Source organism: Aquarana catesbeiana, linkage group LG05, assembly GCF_042186555.1.
Source record: "Aquarana catesbeiana isolate 2022-GZ linkage group LG05, ASM4218655v1, whole genome shotgun sequence".
Classification (NCBI taxonomy): Eukaryota; Metazoa; Chordata; class Amphibia; order Anura; family Ranidae; genus Aquarana; species Aquarana catesbeiana.
This window is the reverse complement of record NC_133328.1, coordinates 146,970,575-146,984,197: the sequence shown is the minus strand read 5'-3', so window position 1 is coordinate 146,984,197 and position 13,623 is coordinate 146,970,575. Positions and strand designations below refer to the sequence as shown.

Below are 13,623 nucleotides of genomic sequence, written 5' to 3'. Positions count from 1 at the left end.
TAGAAAGTTGTCAATTAAGAATTAAATAGAAAATATAAAAATGGAATTTTTGGAATACATATATGTAAATATCAATGTGATTACTTTCTGCCCAAGGCAGAAGCTGCCCGTGGGGGAACATACCATAAACACAGTGATGGATGATAACATGCTGAGCACAGGAAGTGCAGAGTGGCATAGGCTATATGAGCCTGTTATTGGGGGGATGAACCTTATGGCTAGCAAGCTATCATATGTAGGTGAGCACTGTACCTTCTACTACACCCACAGCACAGTCCAATCCCTGTATGTATGAGCGGCTCGCCGTACGCTTCCGGGTAGTGTATCCTTTCTGGAACGCACGCCAGTGCGTTTGCGTTCCAGGGAAGAGGAAGGGGCAGGGTACACGTCACTTCCTCTGCGTCAATCGTCGCCCACCAGTGAGGTGGGCGGCGAGAGATTATACGGCGCCATGTTGCTGGGGGCAGACCTCAAGGGGTCACGGCAAATAGAGCACAGGATCCACCTGACGTCAGCCCGACCACGCAGCCGCCCAGCAGACAATGACTGCGCCAATCGAGGGGCCCCAAAGGAGCGCTGGAGGATGCAAAAAATGAATGAACACGGGGGGGCCTCTGCACATTAATAAAAGATGTGTGATGCTGTGTACACAAATAGAGACCAAAAATTAAGAAAAATCGCTAATGATGTATGATATATAAATATTTCTCCCCCATATGTTAAGGTAACAATGAAACAGTACATATATGTGAATATATATAAGAAATAAAAATAATAAAAATATTACTAATAAATGATAAAATGATATCTGGCACTAGCACAAGGTGCTCACTACGCATGCCAATCTGCATGTCACGTGGGCAACCATATCACTGGCATGTCATGGACCGACCTTGGGCATATGAGGAGATAATATGTAAAAAAGGGGGATTACCCAAGCCGAACCAAATGTAAAAAAAAAAAAAATATATATATATATATATATATATATCGATAATACACAGGGATGGTACTGAAGGAGTGGACACATGTGGCACAAACAGTAACTAAGTTAATGACTACCAAGTGGTACTAAGGGGGAAAAAACAGGTGATCCCTCCCCCGTTACTGTGTGCAACATATGTAGAGTGACAGACTTATCACTAATACACAGATACCTATATTTCATGGATACAGAACATGTCGCTGATGGTAACACAATAATAATATTATTAAGAGAATTAAAAATTATTACAAATTTTTTTTTCACAGACAATAGAAAATGTAAAATATACATGATGGACTGATTGAACTGAAAGCCTAATTTAATACAACAAGCAGAGCCGACCTGATTACAAAGAAAATGAGGCGGGCAAGGTAGAGAAAAAGGGGGGGGGGGGGAGAGTGACACGTGGGAGCTCCATAGAAGGACACTACAGGGTCACGTGATTTTGTGAACCTCAGGGTCCTCATTTATACCCCTGGGGGTCATACTCCCGAGGGTGAAGATCCAATAGGCTTCGCGTTTGCAAACATAAATGCGACATCACGAACACACGGGTTAAATATCCGGTCCCTCGGCACTTTCAGGAAGTCCATCATGGTGACCCATCAGGCATGAAAGAATTCGAGATCGAGTCTATTGGAGGTGGCCTCGACAGGGGCAGAAGACACCAAAGGCTTTGCAAACGAGAAGCCTATTGGATCATCACCGCTTGCTGCTAGTCGGTGCTTGATTTACATTGCACCCTGTTCTACTACCGCTTGTGAGTAATTTATCATTTTTATTTAATAAATATTTTACAAAAGATAATGCACATGGCCGGTGCGCCCCTCTCTCTTTTTATTTCTTTGTCTGCTAGGGTTATCATCACCCCTGTAACATTTGTTTTGCTGTCTGTGTCCCTGTTCAGAAGATTTCACTTCACTTTCTGTCCCAATGACAACTGGATTTTGAAATTTTTGGGTTATTAGGGAAACAAGGATTGGTGATAAAGCATCAGTGGGGAGACACCTTTTTCCCATATATACTCTTACAGGAGAGAATTTTTGTCGTTGTTTGTAAGTCGGATGTTTGAAAATATGGGACCGCCTGTATATACTATACGGCCTGCACTATACACTCTGCGGGAAATTGGACCTTAGGTGTTGGTGGTACTAGAACACTGTAAGCCCTCACAGTTAATCTTGGTGGGAGCTGGAACAGGCCCTGCTGTGAAATATTATATCAAAAATTGTAATGACATACCCCTGTTAAACAGGGGCAGAAAAATTGGGCCTTAGGTGGTGGTGGTGGTGGTGGCACAACACTGTACAGCCTCACAGATACTTTTATTGAATGCAGGAACAGGCCCTCCTGTGAAATATTAGATCAATTAACCTTCGGGCCCCGGAATTAGAATCCCTACAATCAGCATTTTCATTTCAGTGGTTAACTTCACTACCTTATTTGGGTATTAAACTTACTCCGAGGTACTCGGGATTATACCAAGCCAATTTTCCTCCGCTTTTCCGGAAGCTGGAGGCTATGCTTGTCTCTTGGTCCACACTTCCGATCTCTTGGTTCGGCAGAATAGCGACAGTACGCATGACCTACCTCCCTAAATTGCTCTATTATTTTAGAGTTCTGCCAGTCCAAGTGCCCCCCCACATCATTCGAATACATCAACGTAAAATTATGCAGTTTATATGGGGCCCCAAGAGACCCAGGATCAAGAGACAAGTGCTTTATGCGCGCAGGGTCAATGGTGACCTTTCAGTTCCTAATTTGCAAGCATATTATACAGCTGCGGGTATCGCCCCATTATCTCACCTTCATGAAAAGCAACAAATGCCGCTATGGGCCACCATTGATTTAGTCGATGCACACCCAATGCCTTTAGCTTCTCTTCCTTGGCTTCCTAAAGCACATCGCCCGCATACCATGTCTAGCTCACTCCCTTAAACTGTGGGATGCGGTTAAATACTCAGCAGGTCTAATTTCTCCTCATCTCCCACTACTTTGTCTCCTCCACTGCCCTTTATTTAAACCAAGTTGTGATAATCCACTGCAGTTTAAAATGGTGGTCCGATAATGGTTTCACAGATGTTCATTCGTTATTCACACCAACCAAGATCATCCCTTTCACGGCTTTGCGTTCCTCACACGATATCCCCCTTAGGGAGCATTATAGTTACCTACAAATTAGACATTTTCTCCAACAGCTTATAAAATCCCATTCTGCCCCCTTTATTATGACCCAATTTGAGAGTCTTTGTAGATCGCGCCCCCAATCCTCGGGTTTGATTTCTCTAATATACATCGCTATAATTGAGTCTAAGACACCACCATTGAGACCCTACCATCTCCAATGGGAGGCCGAGCTTGGGAAACAATTAGACCCGGAGGATTGGCAAAGCATGACTGCTGCGCTCTCTAAATGCTCTAAGAATGTTCTCTTTTTGGAGAACGCTTACAAAGTCTTCTATAGATGGTATTATACCCCGGCTAGATTAGCAAGCTTAATTCCAGCCTATTCTCCTCTTTGTTTTCATGGGTGTTCACAGGAAGGCACAATGGCGCATATTTGGTGGACCTGTCCCAGGGTTTGCAGATTATGGGTCAGAGTATATGCACTACTTCGTAATCTTTTTAATACCACCATAAAGCGGGACCCTTTTGAAGCCCTTTTATGGAAACCGATTACAGAACTTCTTCGTCCTGAACGTCAACTAGCAGCCCATATTTTCACTGCAACAAAATTGACCATAGCAAGGGCATGGAAAACTCCGAACCTTAGTTTTGAAGCAGTTAAAAACACCGTGAATGATATCATGGTAAACGAGAAACTTACGGCCATATTGTTGGACACACATGACAGGTTCCTCAGGATATGGCAACCCTGGATGACTTATAACCGCCCATCAAGATTCGACCAAACGCTCCTTTCCCTATAATGAGCCTCCGTTCCCCCCACCCCAGGGTCCTTCCTTCCCTTCTTTCTACCCCCTTCTTCTTCTACTTTCATTTTTTTTTTTCTCTCCTTCTTCTCATTCAAGCCCTCAGGCTTAATTCTGCAGAGATTGGATATTTATTATAACATACGAATTATCACATGCAGAGGTATGTTCTCTTGAAAGTTAGTCAATTTAAGCTGACTTTATTTTTGGTTCTTTTTGTTCCTCATTTTTTTTTTTTTTTTTGCATGTACCGTTTCATAATGCAACAATATCTTGCTATGTATCTCTTCAGTTATTCATGTGCGTTTGCAAAGATACTACTTCGTGATGGTTCTATATAGTTACGCCAGTAAACGCGAGTTGAGGATGTGCCTTGGTATGTCACCTGGCCTCGACTTGGAGTAGCCTGAGACCAGGCCTAAATTTATTTATTTTTTTTTGATCATTAGCTCTAATGGCCGGTTACCGGCAGCCACGTACCTGTTCATTTATGATGTATCCATCACTGTTTTGTACTTTTCTGTTGATATATTTTCAATAAAAACCTTTGTACAAGTAATATTAGATCAAAAATTGTAATTACGCGCCCATGTTAAACGGGCAGAAAAATTGGGCCTTAGGCGGTGGTAGTGGTGGTGGTGGTGGCACAACACTGTAAAACCTCACAGATACTTTTGTTGAGCGCAGGAACAGGCCCTGCTGTGAAATATTAGATCAAAAATTGTAATTATGCACCCCTGTTAAACAGGGGCAGAACAATTGGGCCTTAGGCGGTGGTGGTGCCACAACACTGCAACCCCTCACAGATTACTCTTGTTGAGCGCAGGAACGAGCCCTGCTGTTAAATATTTGATCAGAAATTGTAATTACACGCCCCTGTGAAACAAGGGCAGAAAAATTGGGCCTTAGGCAGTGGTGGTGGTGCCACAAAACTGCAACCCCTCACAGATACTCTTGTTGAGCGCAGGAACGAGCCCTGCTGTTAAATATTTGATCAAAAATTGTAATTACGCGCCCCTGTTAAACTGGGGCAGAAAAATTGGGCCTCGGGTAGTGGTGGTGGTGCCCTGCACTGAAAATATTCTTAGAAGCTATCATCATGAAAATTGAGGAGGAATAGGATAGTCACTCAGCATAAAAGGATAGTCACTCAGCATATGCAGTCTTCAAGGGATACCACATCCATAGAAAAATCATTCGGTTACATCAGCATCAGGTGCTTGGTAGCTGGTGATCCAAGACTGATTAATTTTTATGAATGTGAGACGATCAACAGAGTCTGTGGACAGGCACACTCTGTGATCAGTTACAAAGCCTCCAGCAGCGCTGAATGTGCGTTCAGAAAGAATGTGGATGCAGGACAGGCCAGTAGCTCAATTGCATATTGAGCATGCTCTGGCCAGTGGTCCATCATCAAGACCCAGTAACCCAGTGGATGTTCTGGTGGAAAGGTCTCCAAGTCTGATCCTGCCCCTAGATATTCCTGCACCATGTAATTCAGACGCTGGCGATGGTTGCTGGAACTGATCAGACCTGGGCGCTGAGGACTGAAGAATTACCTGAAGGCATCGGTCAGCTGGCCACCTTCTCTACCGCTCTTTCTGTGACTGAATGAAGCCTCAGCAACACAATGTCCAGCACCAGGAAATTGTAACCTCCCAGGCTCTGGGAACACATTGCACAAACCTTTCTGCAAGGCCTCCCGAAGATGTTTCATCCTCTGCTCCCTCTGCGAAGGCTGGATAAGTTCTGCAACCTTACCCTTGTAACATGGATCAATAAGGTTTGCCAGTCAGTAATGATCCCTCTCCTTAATACCACGAATCCGAGGGTCCTTTCGCAGGCTTTGCAGGATCAGGGAGGCCATGCAGCGTAGGTTTGCAGAGGCATTCGATCTTGAGTCCTCTGGGTCACTAAGGATCACATGATCCTCAACCACCTCCTCCCAGTCACGTACACTCCATGGGTTTCTGGGGACTGCAAATGATCCCTTGAAGACTGCTGCTGATGCTGAGTGTTATCCTCCACCTCCAATGTTTCAATGATTGCGGACTACTATGTAACTTATGTTGTAAATGATCAAATGCTTTTGGAGGTTATATACCCATAAAGTTGTATGTTATATTATACAACATGAATAAACAGTGTTTCCCATTCACTTGACTTCCTTTTGTGCTGCTGTGTGCTTCACATAAAGTCCCACCATTGGCTCTCAATTTTAATCCTCCACCTCCATGCTGACACAATCCTCCTCCTCCTCTTCTTCTTCCTGTGTGATCGGTGGGCTTGCAGGAATGCTAGTATCTGGATAAAGGTGGCCTTGAGAGGTAAGGAAGTCAGGTATTGATGGCCCTCTGCTGCACGTGCAGCCGCTACAGCATTGTCAACGTTGAGTTCCACCTGGTAGGCATGTCACAAATGAGGCGGTTCTTGGGCATATTGGATTCTCTTTGAATGTCAGCCAGCCGAGCACTGACATTATATGACTGGTGTAAATGACCACAGACTTTCCTGGCCTGCCTCAGGAGATCCTGTAAGCTTGGGTACCTGCTCAAGAACCGCTGCACCACCAAATTCAGGATTTGAGTCAAACAGGGAACATTGGTCAAGTGTCCCTGTCAGAGGGCGGAGAGGAGGTTGGTGCCATTGTCGCATACAACCATTCCTGGCTGAAGTTGGCATGGCGTCAACCACCTCTGAGCCTGCCCCTGCAGAGCTCACAGAATCTCTTCCCCAGTGTGGCTCCTGTCCCCTAAGCAGACCAACTCAAGCACCTCATGGCATCTTTTTGCCTGAGTGCTTGCGTAGCCCCTTGACGCTTATGGAGCACCGCTGGTTCAGAGGAGAAATCTGCAGAGAAAGAGGCCATAGAGGAAGAAGAAGAGGAGGGGGTGGAGGAGAGAGCTGTGGCAGAATCACCGCTAGCATTTTGGAGGCATGGTGGCAGAACAAGCTCCAACAAAACTGAACCCTGTCCTGCATCCTTCCCAGTTGCCAGCAGAGTTACCCAGTGCGCCGTGAAACAAAGGTAACGTCCCTGTCCATGCCTGCTGGACCATGAGTGAGCAGTAATATGCACCTTACTACTGACCGCCCTGTCCAATGAGGCCAAGACATTGCCTTCCACATGCTGGTAGAGAGCCGGAATGGCCTTCCGTGAAAAGAAATGGCATTTGGGAACCTGCCACTGAGGCACATTCCACAAATTCATGAAAGGGGGCAGAGTCTACCAGCTGAAAAGGCAGCAGTTAGAGTGCTAGCAATTTAGCCAAGCTAGCATTCAGCCGCTGAGCATTTGGATGGCTGGGACTGAATTTCTTTCGATGGTTTAGCAACTGGGGTAGGGAAATTTGCCTGTTAAAATATGATGTTGGTGTACCGCTAGCAGATTGGCCGCAAGTACTTGGGACACCTATCTCTATACCTTCATTCCTCTTAGTGCAGGTTTCTGAGAGGACTGGAGGTATAGTGGGGTTGGAGATCCCAGCTGATGAGGAGAAAGGAAAGGTCCGCCTTGTTCTTTGATGTGGGTCTTTTAAGTGCTGTTGCCAATGGACTGCATGGGAGGTCATCATATGTCTGGTCAAGCATGTGGTGCCCAAGCGGCTGCTGTTTTGGCCACCCTTGATACGCTTCAGACATATGTTACAAACAGCAACAGTGAGATCTGCTGCACACGTGTCAAAAAGGCCCGCACCAAAGAACTTTTCAAAATATGCGGGGAGTCAGCAGCGCCCTGCACCTGCTTAGCTCTGCGGGGTGATGCAATAGGATAGCTGCCCTTAAGCTGCCCCCTGGAGGGCATCCTACCTCGTTGGAGATGTGCCTCCTCCTCCTTCTCCTCTCTTCTATCAGGCACTCAAGTTGAGTCAGTGACCTCATCATCCCCTCTCTCCTCGTCACTGGAGCAAACCTGGAAGTATGCTGCAGCTGGGGGAACATGACTGACAGTTTCTTGACCTTCTTGGGCACCCCCTCTCTCTAGGCTGACGTTACTTCCTTCCTCAACCTGGGTACCATCATCGGAGCCAAATCGCTGCGCATCCTCCTGCAGCATGTACCCGATACTGTGGTTGAATAGTTCAGGGGACTCCTCCGTGCATGATGGTGGGGCTAGGGAAGGAGTGACTGTTGACATGGAGCCGATGGAATAGGCCGCTTTGGTAGCTGCATTGGCAGCTGCATTGGCAAGCAAACTACTCTGAGCCTGGGTGACAGAGGATGTGGAGGATGAGGAGGGCTTTGTTATCCATTCTGGCCAGTTGCAGGAAAAAAGCACAAGCGTGCCCCACGGCCACGTGCTAAGGATGCACCGTGTCCATGACCAGCACTGTCGACTGTAGACACAGAGCCTGCTTGCCCTCTTTTAGTGGCCTGTGAGCGTCTGCCTCTCCTTGGTGGCCTTCCGGACATGCTGTAAATTTTGTTTAGCAAAAAAACACTACACTGTATTGTGTACTGTGTACACCACCAGGAAAGTAGTAGCAACTGCACTAGGGGTGCACGGTACTGTGTACACCAACAGTAGTGTAATAACAACTATGTGTGCACTGTATGTATTGTGTACATCATCAAGAAAGTAGTAGCAACTGCACTAGGGGTGCATGGTACTGTGTACACCAACAGAAGTTTAATAACAACTATGGGTGTACTGTACTGACCACCAGAAAAGTATGAGCAACTGCACTGTATACTGTGTACACCACCTGAAGTATATTAGAAACAGTACACCTGGAACGGCCTGCAGTGAGATATAGGTAAACTGTATGCAGTGTATATATATATATATATATATATATATATGAGACTGACTGTATATATATATATATATATATATATATATATATATATATATATATATATTAAATACACTGCAGCTAACTGAATCACCTGCCTGCCTGAAGTATATTAGAAACAGTACATCGGGAACGGCCTGCAGTCAGATCTAGCTAAACTGGATACAGTGGATATATATACAGTGGCGACGGAAAGTATTCAGACCCCCTTAAATGTTTCACTCTTTGTTATATTGCAGTCATTTGCTAAAATCATTTAAGTTCTTTTTTTTTCCTCATTAATGTACACACAGCACCGCATATTGACAGAAAGACACAGAATTGTTGACATTTTTGCAGATTTATTAAAAAAGAAAAACTGAAACATCACATGGTCCTAAGTATTCAGACCCTTTGCTCAGTATTTAGTAGAAGCACCCTTTTGATCTAATACAGCCATGAGTCTTTTTGGGAAAGATGCAACAAGTTTTTCACACCTAGATTTGGGGATTCTCTGCCATTCCTCCTTGTAGATCCTCTCAAGTTCTGTCAGGTTGGATGGGAAATGTTGGTGGACAGCCATTTTTAGGTCTCTCCAGAGATGCTCAATTAGGTTTAAGTCAGGCTGGGCCATTCAAGAACAGTCATGGATTTGTTGTAAAGCCACTCCTTCGTTATTTTAGCTGTGTGCTTAGGGTCATTGTCTTGTTGGAAGGTAAACCTTCGGCCCAGTCTGAGGTCCTGAGCACTCTGAAGAAGGTTTTCGTCCAGGATATCCCTGTACTTGGCCGCATTCATCTTTCCCTCGCAGCCAGTCGTCCTGTCCCTGCAGCTGAAAAACACCCCCACAGCATGATGCTGCCACCACCATGCTTCACTGTTGGGACTGTATTGGACAGGTGATGAGCAGTGCCTGGTTTTCTCCACACATACCGCTTAGAATTAAGGCCAAAAAGTTCTATCTTGGTCTCATCAGACCAAGAATCGTAAGGGCTTTTAAAGGCTTTTAAAAATGTATGTAGTTTGTCGCTGCTGCACGGTTGCGTGCAATTTTAAAGCACGACGTGTTTGGTATCTAGGTACTCGGCATAAGATCATCTTTTATATTTTACCAAACATTTCAGCAATATAGTGTGTTTTAGTGCATTAAAATTCAAAAAAGTGTTTGGAGTTTAGGAGGCCCTGAAATGTCAAGATAGCACAACCCCCCCAAATGACCCCATTTTGGAAAGTAGAAACACCAAGGTATTTGCTAAGAAGCATGGTGAGCATTTTGCAGCTCTCATTTGTTTTGGAAAATGAAGAAAGAAAAGGAAATTTTTTTTTTTCTTTTTTCAATTTTCAAAACTTTGTGACAAAAAGCAAGATCTGCAAAATACTCAACATGCCTCTCAGCAAATAGCTTGGGGTGTCTACTTTCCAAAATAGGGTCATTTGGGGGGGGGGGGGGTGTGCTTTCTGGGCATTTCATGGCCTCCAAAACTGTGATAGGTAATGAGGAGTGAAAACAAAAATTTACACCCTTTGAAAGCCTGAAGGCGGTGCTTGGTTTTTGGGGTCCTGTATGCGGCTAGAGTGCCAAAAAGTCCCACACATGTGGTATACCCGTACTCAGGAGAAGCAGCAGAATGTATTTTTGGGTGTAATTTCACATATGCAAAATGCCATGTTTGAGCAATATATCATTTTAGTGACAACTTTGTGTAATTTTTTTTGTTGTTGTCATTTTTCAATCACTTGTGACAAAAAAATAAAATATTCAATGTGCTCAACAAGCCTCTCAGCAAATTCCTTGGGGTGTCTACTTTCCAGAATGGGGTCATGGGGGGGGGGGGGGGTTGTACTGCACAAATTTAGTTTATTTTTGTTATAGCAAAAAGTAGAAAATATCATTGATTATTGAATGAACATGCTATATAATAACTGGATGTAAAGTATTTATTACGTTTTGTTATTTGCGAACAATCTCAGCATTGGTAAAGATGCTGAAAACCTCCATTAGGAGGCTAGATGGGTATTAAAGTGAACTAAATGTTTCCCCAAGTTATTGGCTTTGGGGGCCATGTTGTAGGAGTCATCAGATAGTGTAGTAACAAGGCATGGTTACAGGCAACATTGTGAAATGGTAGAGCATGTGGCCTGAGGAGAAGTGTGCACTTTCACAAACAAATGGCCACTACCCCCACCAATAACTGGCCTTTGCAGCAAGGAGCACGTGGAAGGGCAATGCCAATGTTAATCAGGCTTCACAAAGAAGATCAGGAACAGATGAGGTTCCTTGTGTTGGGGTCTTGATAACAACTAAGTTAAAGAAAGAGGTGTGTTTTACTGAGTACTTCTTTAAGACTACAGCTGGAATAGGCTACTGTAGTATTAAAGAAAGGACAATACTGGTCTCAAAGAGATTACACAAATGGTCCTAAAGAGTTATTGGTGAAACCAAACTCATATTTGTATCTAGATGTATACTTTTTTTTATTAAATAAAAGAAAATCCAAACTCACTTAATTCAGTATTTATTTTGAAGATATTCTTTACTGTGAAGACTATCATGGTGTTACTTCTGTTCTGACAAAGCAGAGAACACATTGTGGTAGTTGGAGTGTGTAAGCTTAGAGGCTCAGGCAGTTTTTAACTATGCCTTCTAAAACCATGCTCTCTTTGGCAAGGCTCATTATTTGCTGCAGCGAGCCTAGCACGTTGCAGATATTTCCTCTGAGGGGTGCCCTGGGCATTTTATAAGCCTGGCAACATCCCTTGACATCCTTATCCATGCTGCATTGTCTCTTTTCTACTCATATCTATGAGAAAACACTGCTGCACAAATGTCCACATAAATGGATGCTTTCCTGCTTCAGCATAGCCTGTAACACAGGTGACACTTTTCAAATGCAGTTTTTTAAGTCTACGATATTGAATTTGTGAATACAACACAAAAAGCAATCAATTTAAAAGGGAAATATTTATAATACATCCAGTACAGCTGCACTGAAGCCTAAGGCTTCAAACAGAAACTAACACAATATTTTTTTTCTAAAATTTATAGCATAGTTGTATTCTGTACCTGCATTACATCTGTCGGGAATGCAAAAATAATAATAAATACATACATAAATAAAAACCAATAGTAAATGAGATACTTGTTTGGGAACTATTCTCTGGAGATTAACTGAATTTAGCGTACCTTTTATTTGTAAAGGTTGCATGTTTATTATTAGTCTACTATTGTAATACTTGCAGGAGAATTGTGGTGCAGTCCTGGAAAACAAGTAGAGGCAAAAGAGACCCATGCATGTTGTTATCCGATGTTATATGAAAAGAGTTCCACTTTAATTTTGCCATTATTGTACACCATAGAGTAAGGAATTACAAGGCTACTGATTTTAAATGATGTAGATTTAAGGACAATGGCTGAAAAAAAATATATATTATTACATTTTTTTTTTGGTTGTCACAGTAACATGGTGATTTTTATGGAAGAAAATCCAAGGTAAAATGCTTATGAATGAGCTATTTTGCATGCCAAAATATTTTTAGTGCTGTTAAGCAGCTTTTGTAATTTACATATCACTGTAACATCACTATTCAGATTCCTGTGTCACTTTCCCAACAACTGATTAGACAAAACTTTGAATAGGAATCACCACACTACTGAAAATCCTTCCACTACATCTTCCACCTTCTGTAAGTCTCCCTAAACACACACAGACATGTCAGTGGCAGGCATAATTCAGAATTTTTAGTGGCAGACATATAGCTCAATTCACCTGGATAAGGATACCTATTTTTAAAATGCCCAATGGGTTTTGAAAATTGCAGTCACATGTCTAAAACAAATATCATTGTTATTATAGCGCTAAAGCTTTGTAAACTGAGTTTAAAAAAATAGACTTCCTGATACCCTGAATTCTTAAGCCCCATGCACACTTGGGCAATCTGCAAGATTCTGCCCACAAATGTAAATAAGGATAAACACATGATGTGTGTTTGGGTGCCATTCATCCTTAATGCCACCCCAAATGTGGTGAGATTTTGCCACCATTATTGCAGCAAAATGCACGCTTAAAATTGCGCCTGGTACAGGGACAAAATTTGGTGCCCGAGCTTTTTTCCCGTGACAAACACGCATAGGGCAGCCCATTCAAATGATAAAAATTGGCCAGGGAGCAAATGGATGGTACAATGCAGGTTTTTATTTTAATATAAATGAGTGTATTATTTAAAAGACAAAAGCCACAAATATTATACAGTGTATACACAATATGTAAACAGCTTGATTACGATGCAGTTTAAGAGGGAGCAATGAGGCACCTTTTCAAATTACAGTGTATTATCTGAGAAACAATAGATATGTTTTACAGTGGGTGAACAGTCTGTAAGCAGCTTGGTTGAGCCAGAAAGAAAGCGGGTTTTGTCTTGAAATAGAAATTACAATGTATTATCTAAAAGACAATAATTACACAATTTTGTAATACAGGAGGAAAGGACATGGCAGGTTTTATATTGAAATTGAAATTACAGTGTATTATTTGAGAGACAATAGCTACAAATATTGCACAATGGGTGAGCAGTATGTAAGCAATTTTGTTAGGCTACAATTAGAGAGGGAGAGACAAGGCAGGTTTGATCTTGAAATAGAAATCACAATGTAATATCTAAGAGACACTAGTCAAAAAAGTTGTACAGTGTCTGAGCAGTATGTCAGCAACATGGTCAGGTCTCAAATAAAGAAAGCAGGGATAGGCAGGATTTTTCTTAGTATATAAATTAGAGTGTATTATCTGAGAAAAAAATAGCAAAAAATATTTTTGAGTGGCAGGATAGAATCAGAGCACCAGAATAGTCTGCAAATTTGAGGCACAACACATGATTTACCATGTAGCAAACATTAGATATTTGGCAGCTGAGGTCAAGCTTCAAAAACATTGTG

General features: G+C 42.8%; 1 protein-coding gene across 1 annotated transcript in view; it reads right to left on the bottom strand.

Moving 5' to 3' along the window:
• The window catches only part of LRRC3B (leucine rich repeat containing 3B), a 349,990-nt gene that overhangs the window by 73,204 nt on the left and 263,163 nt on the right, over positions 1-13,623 (bottom strand). The window lies entirely within an intron of this gene.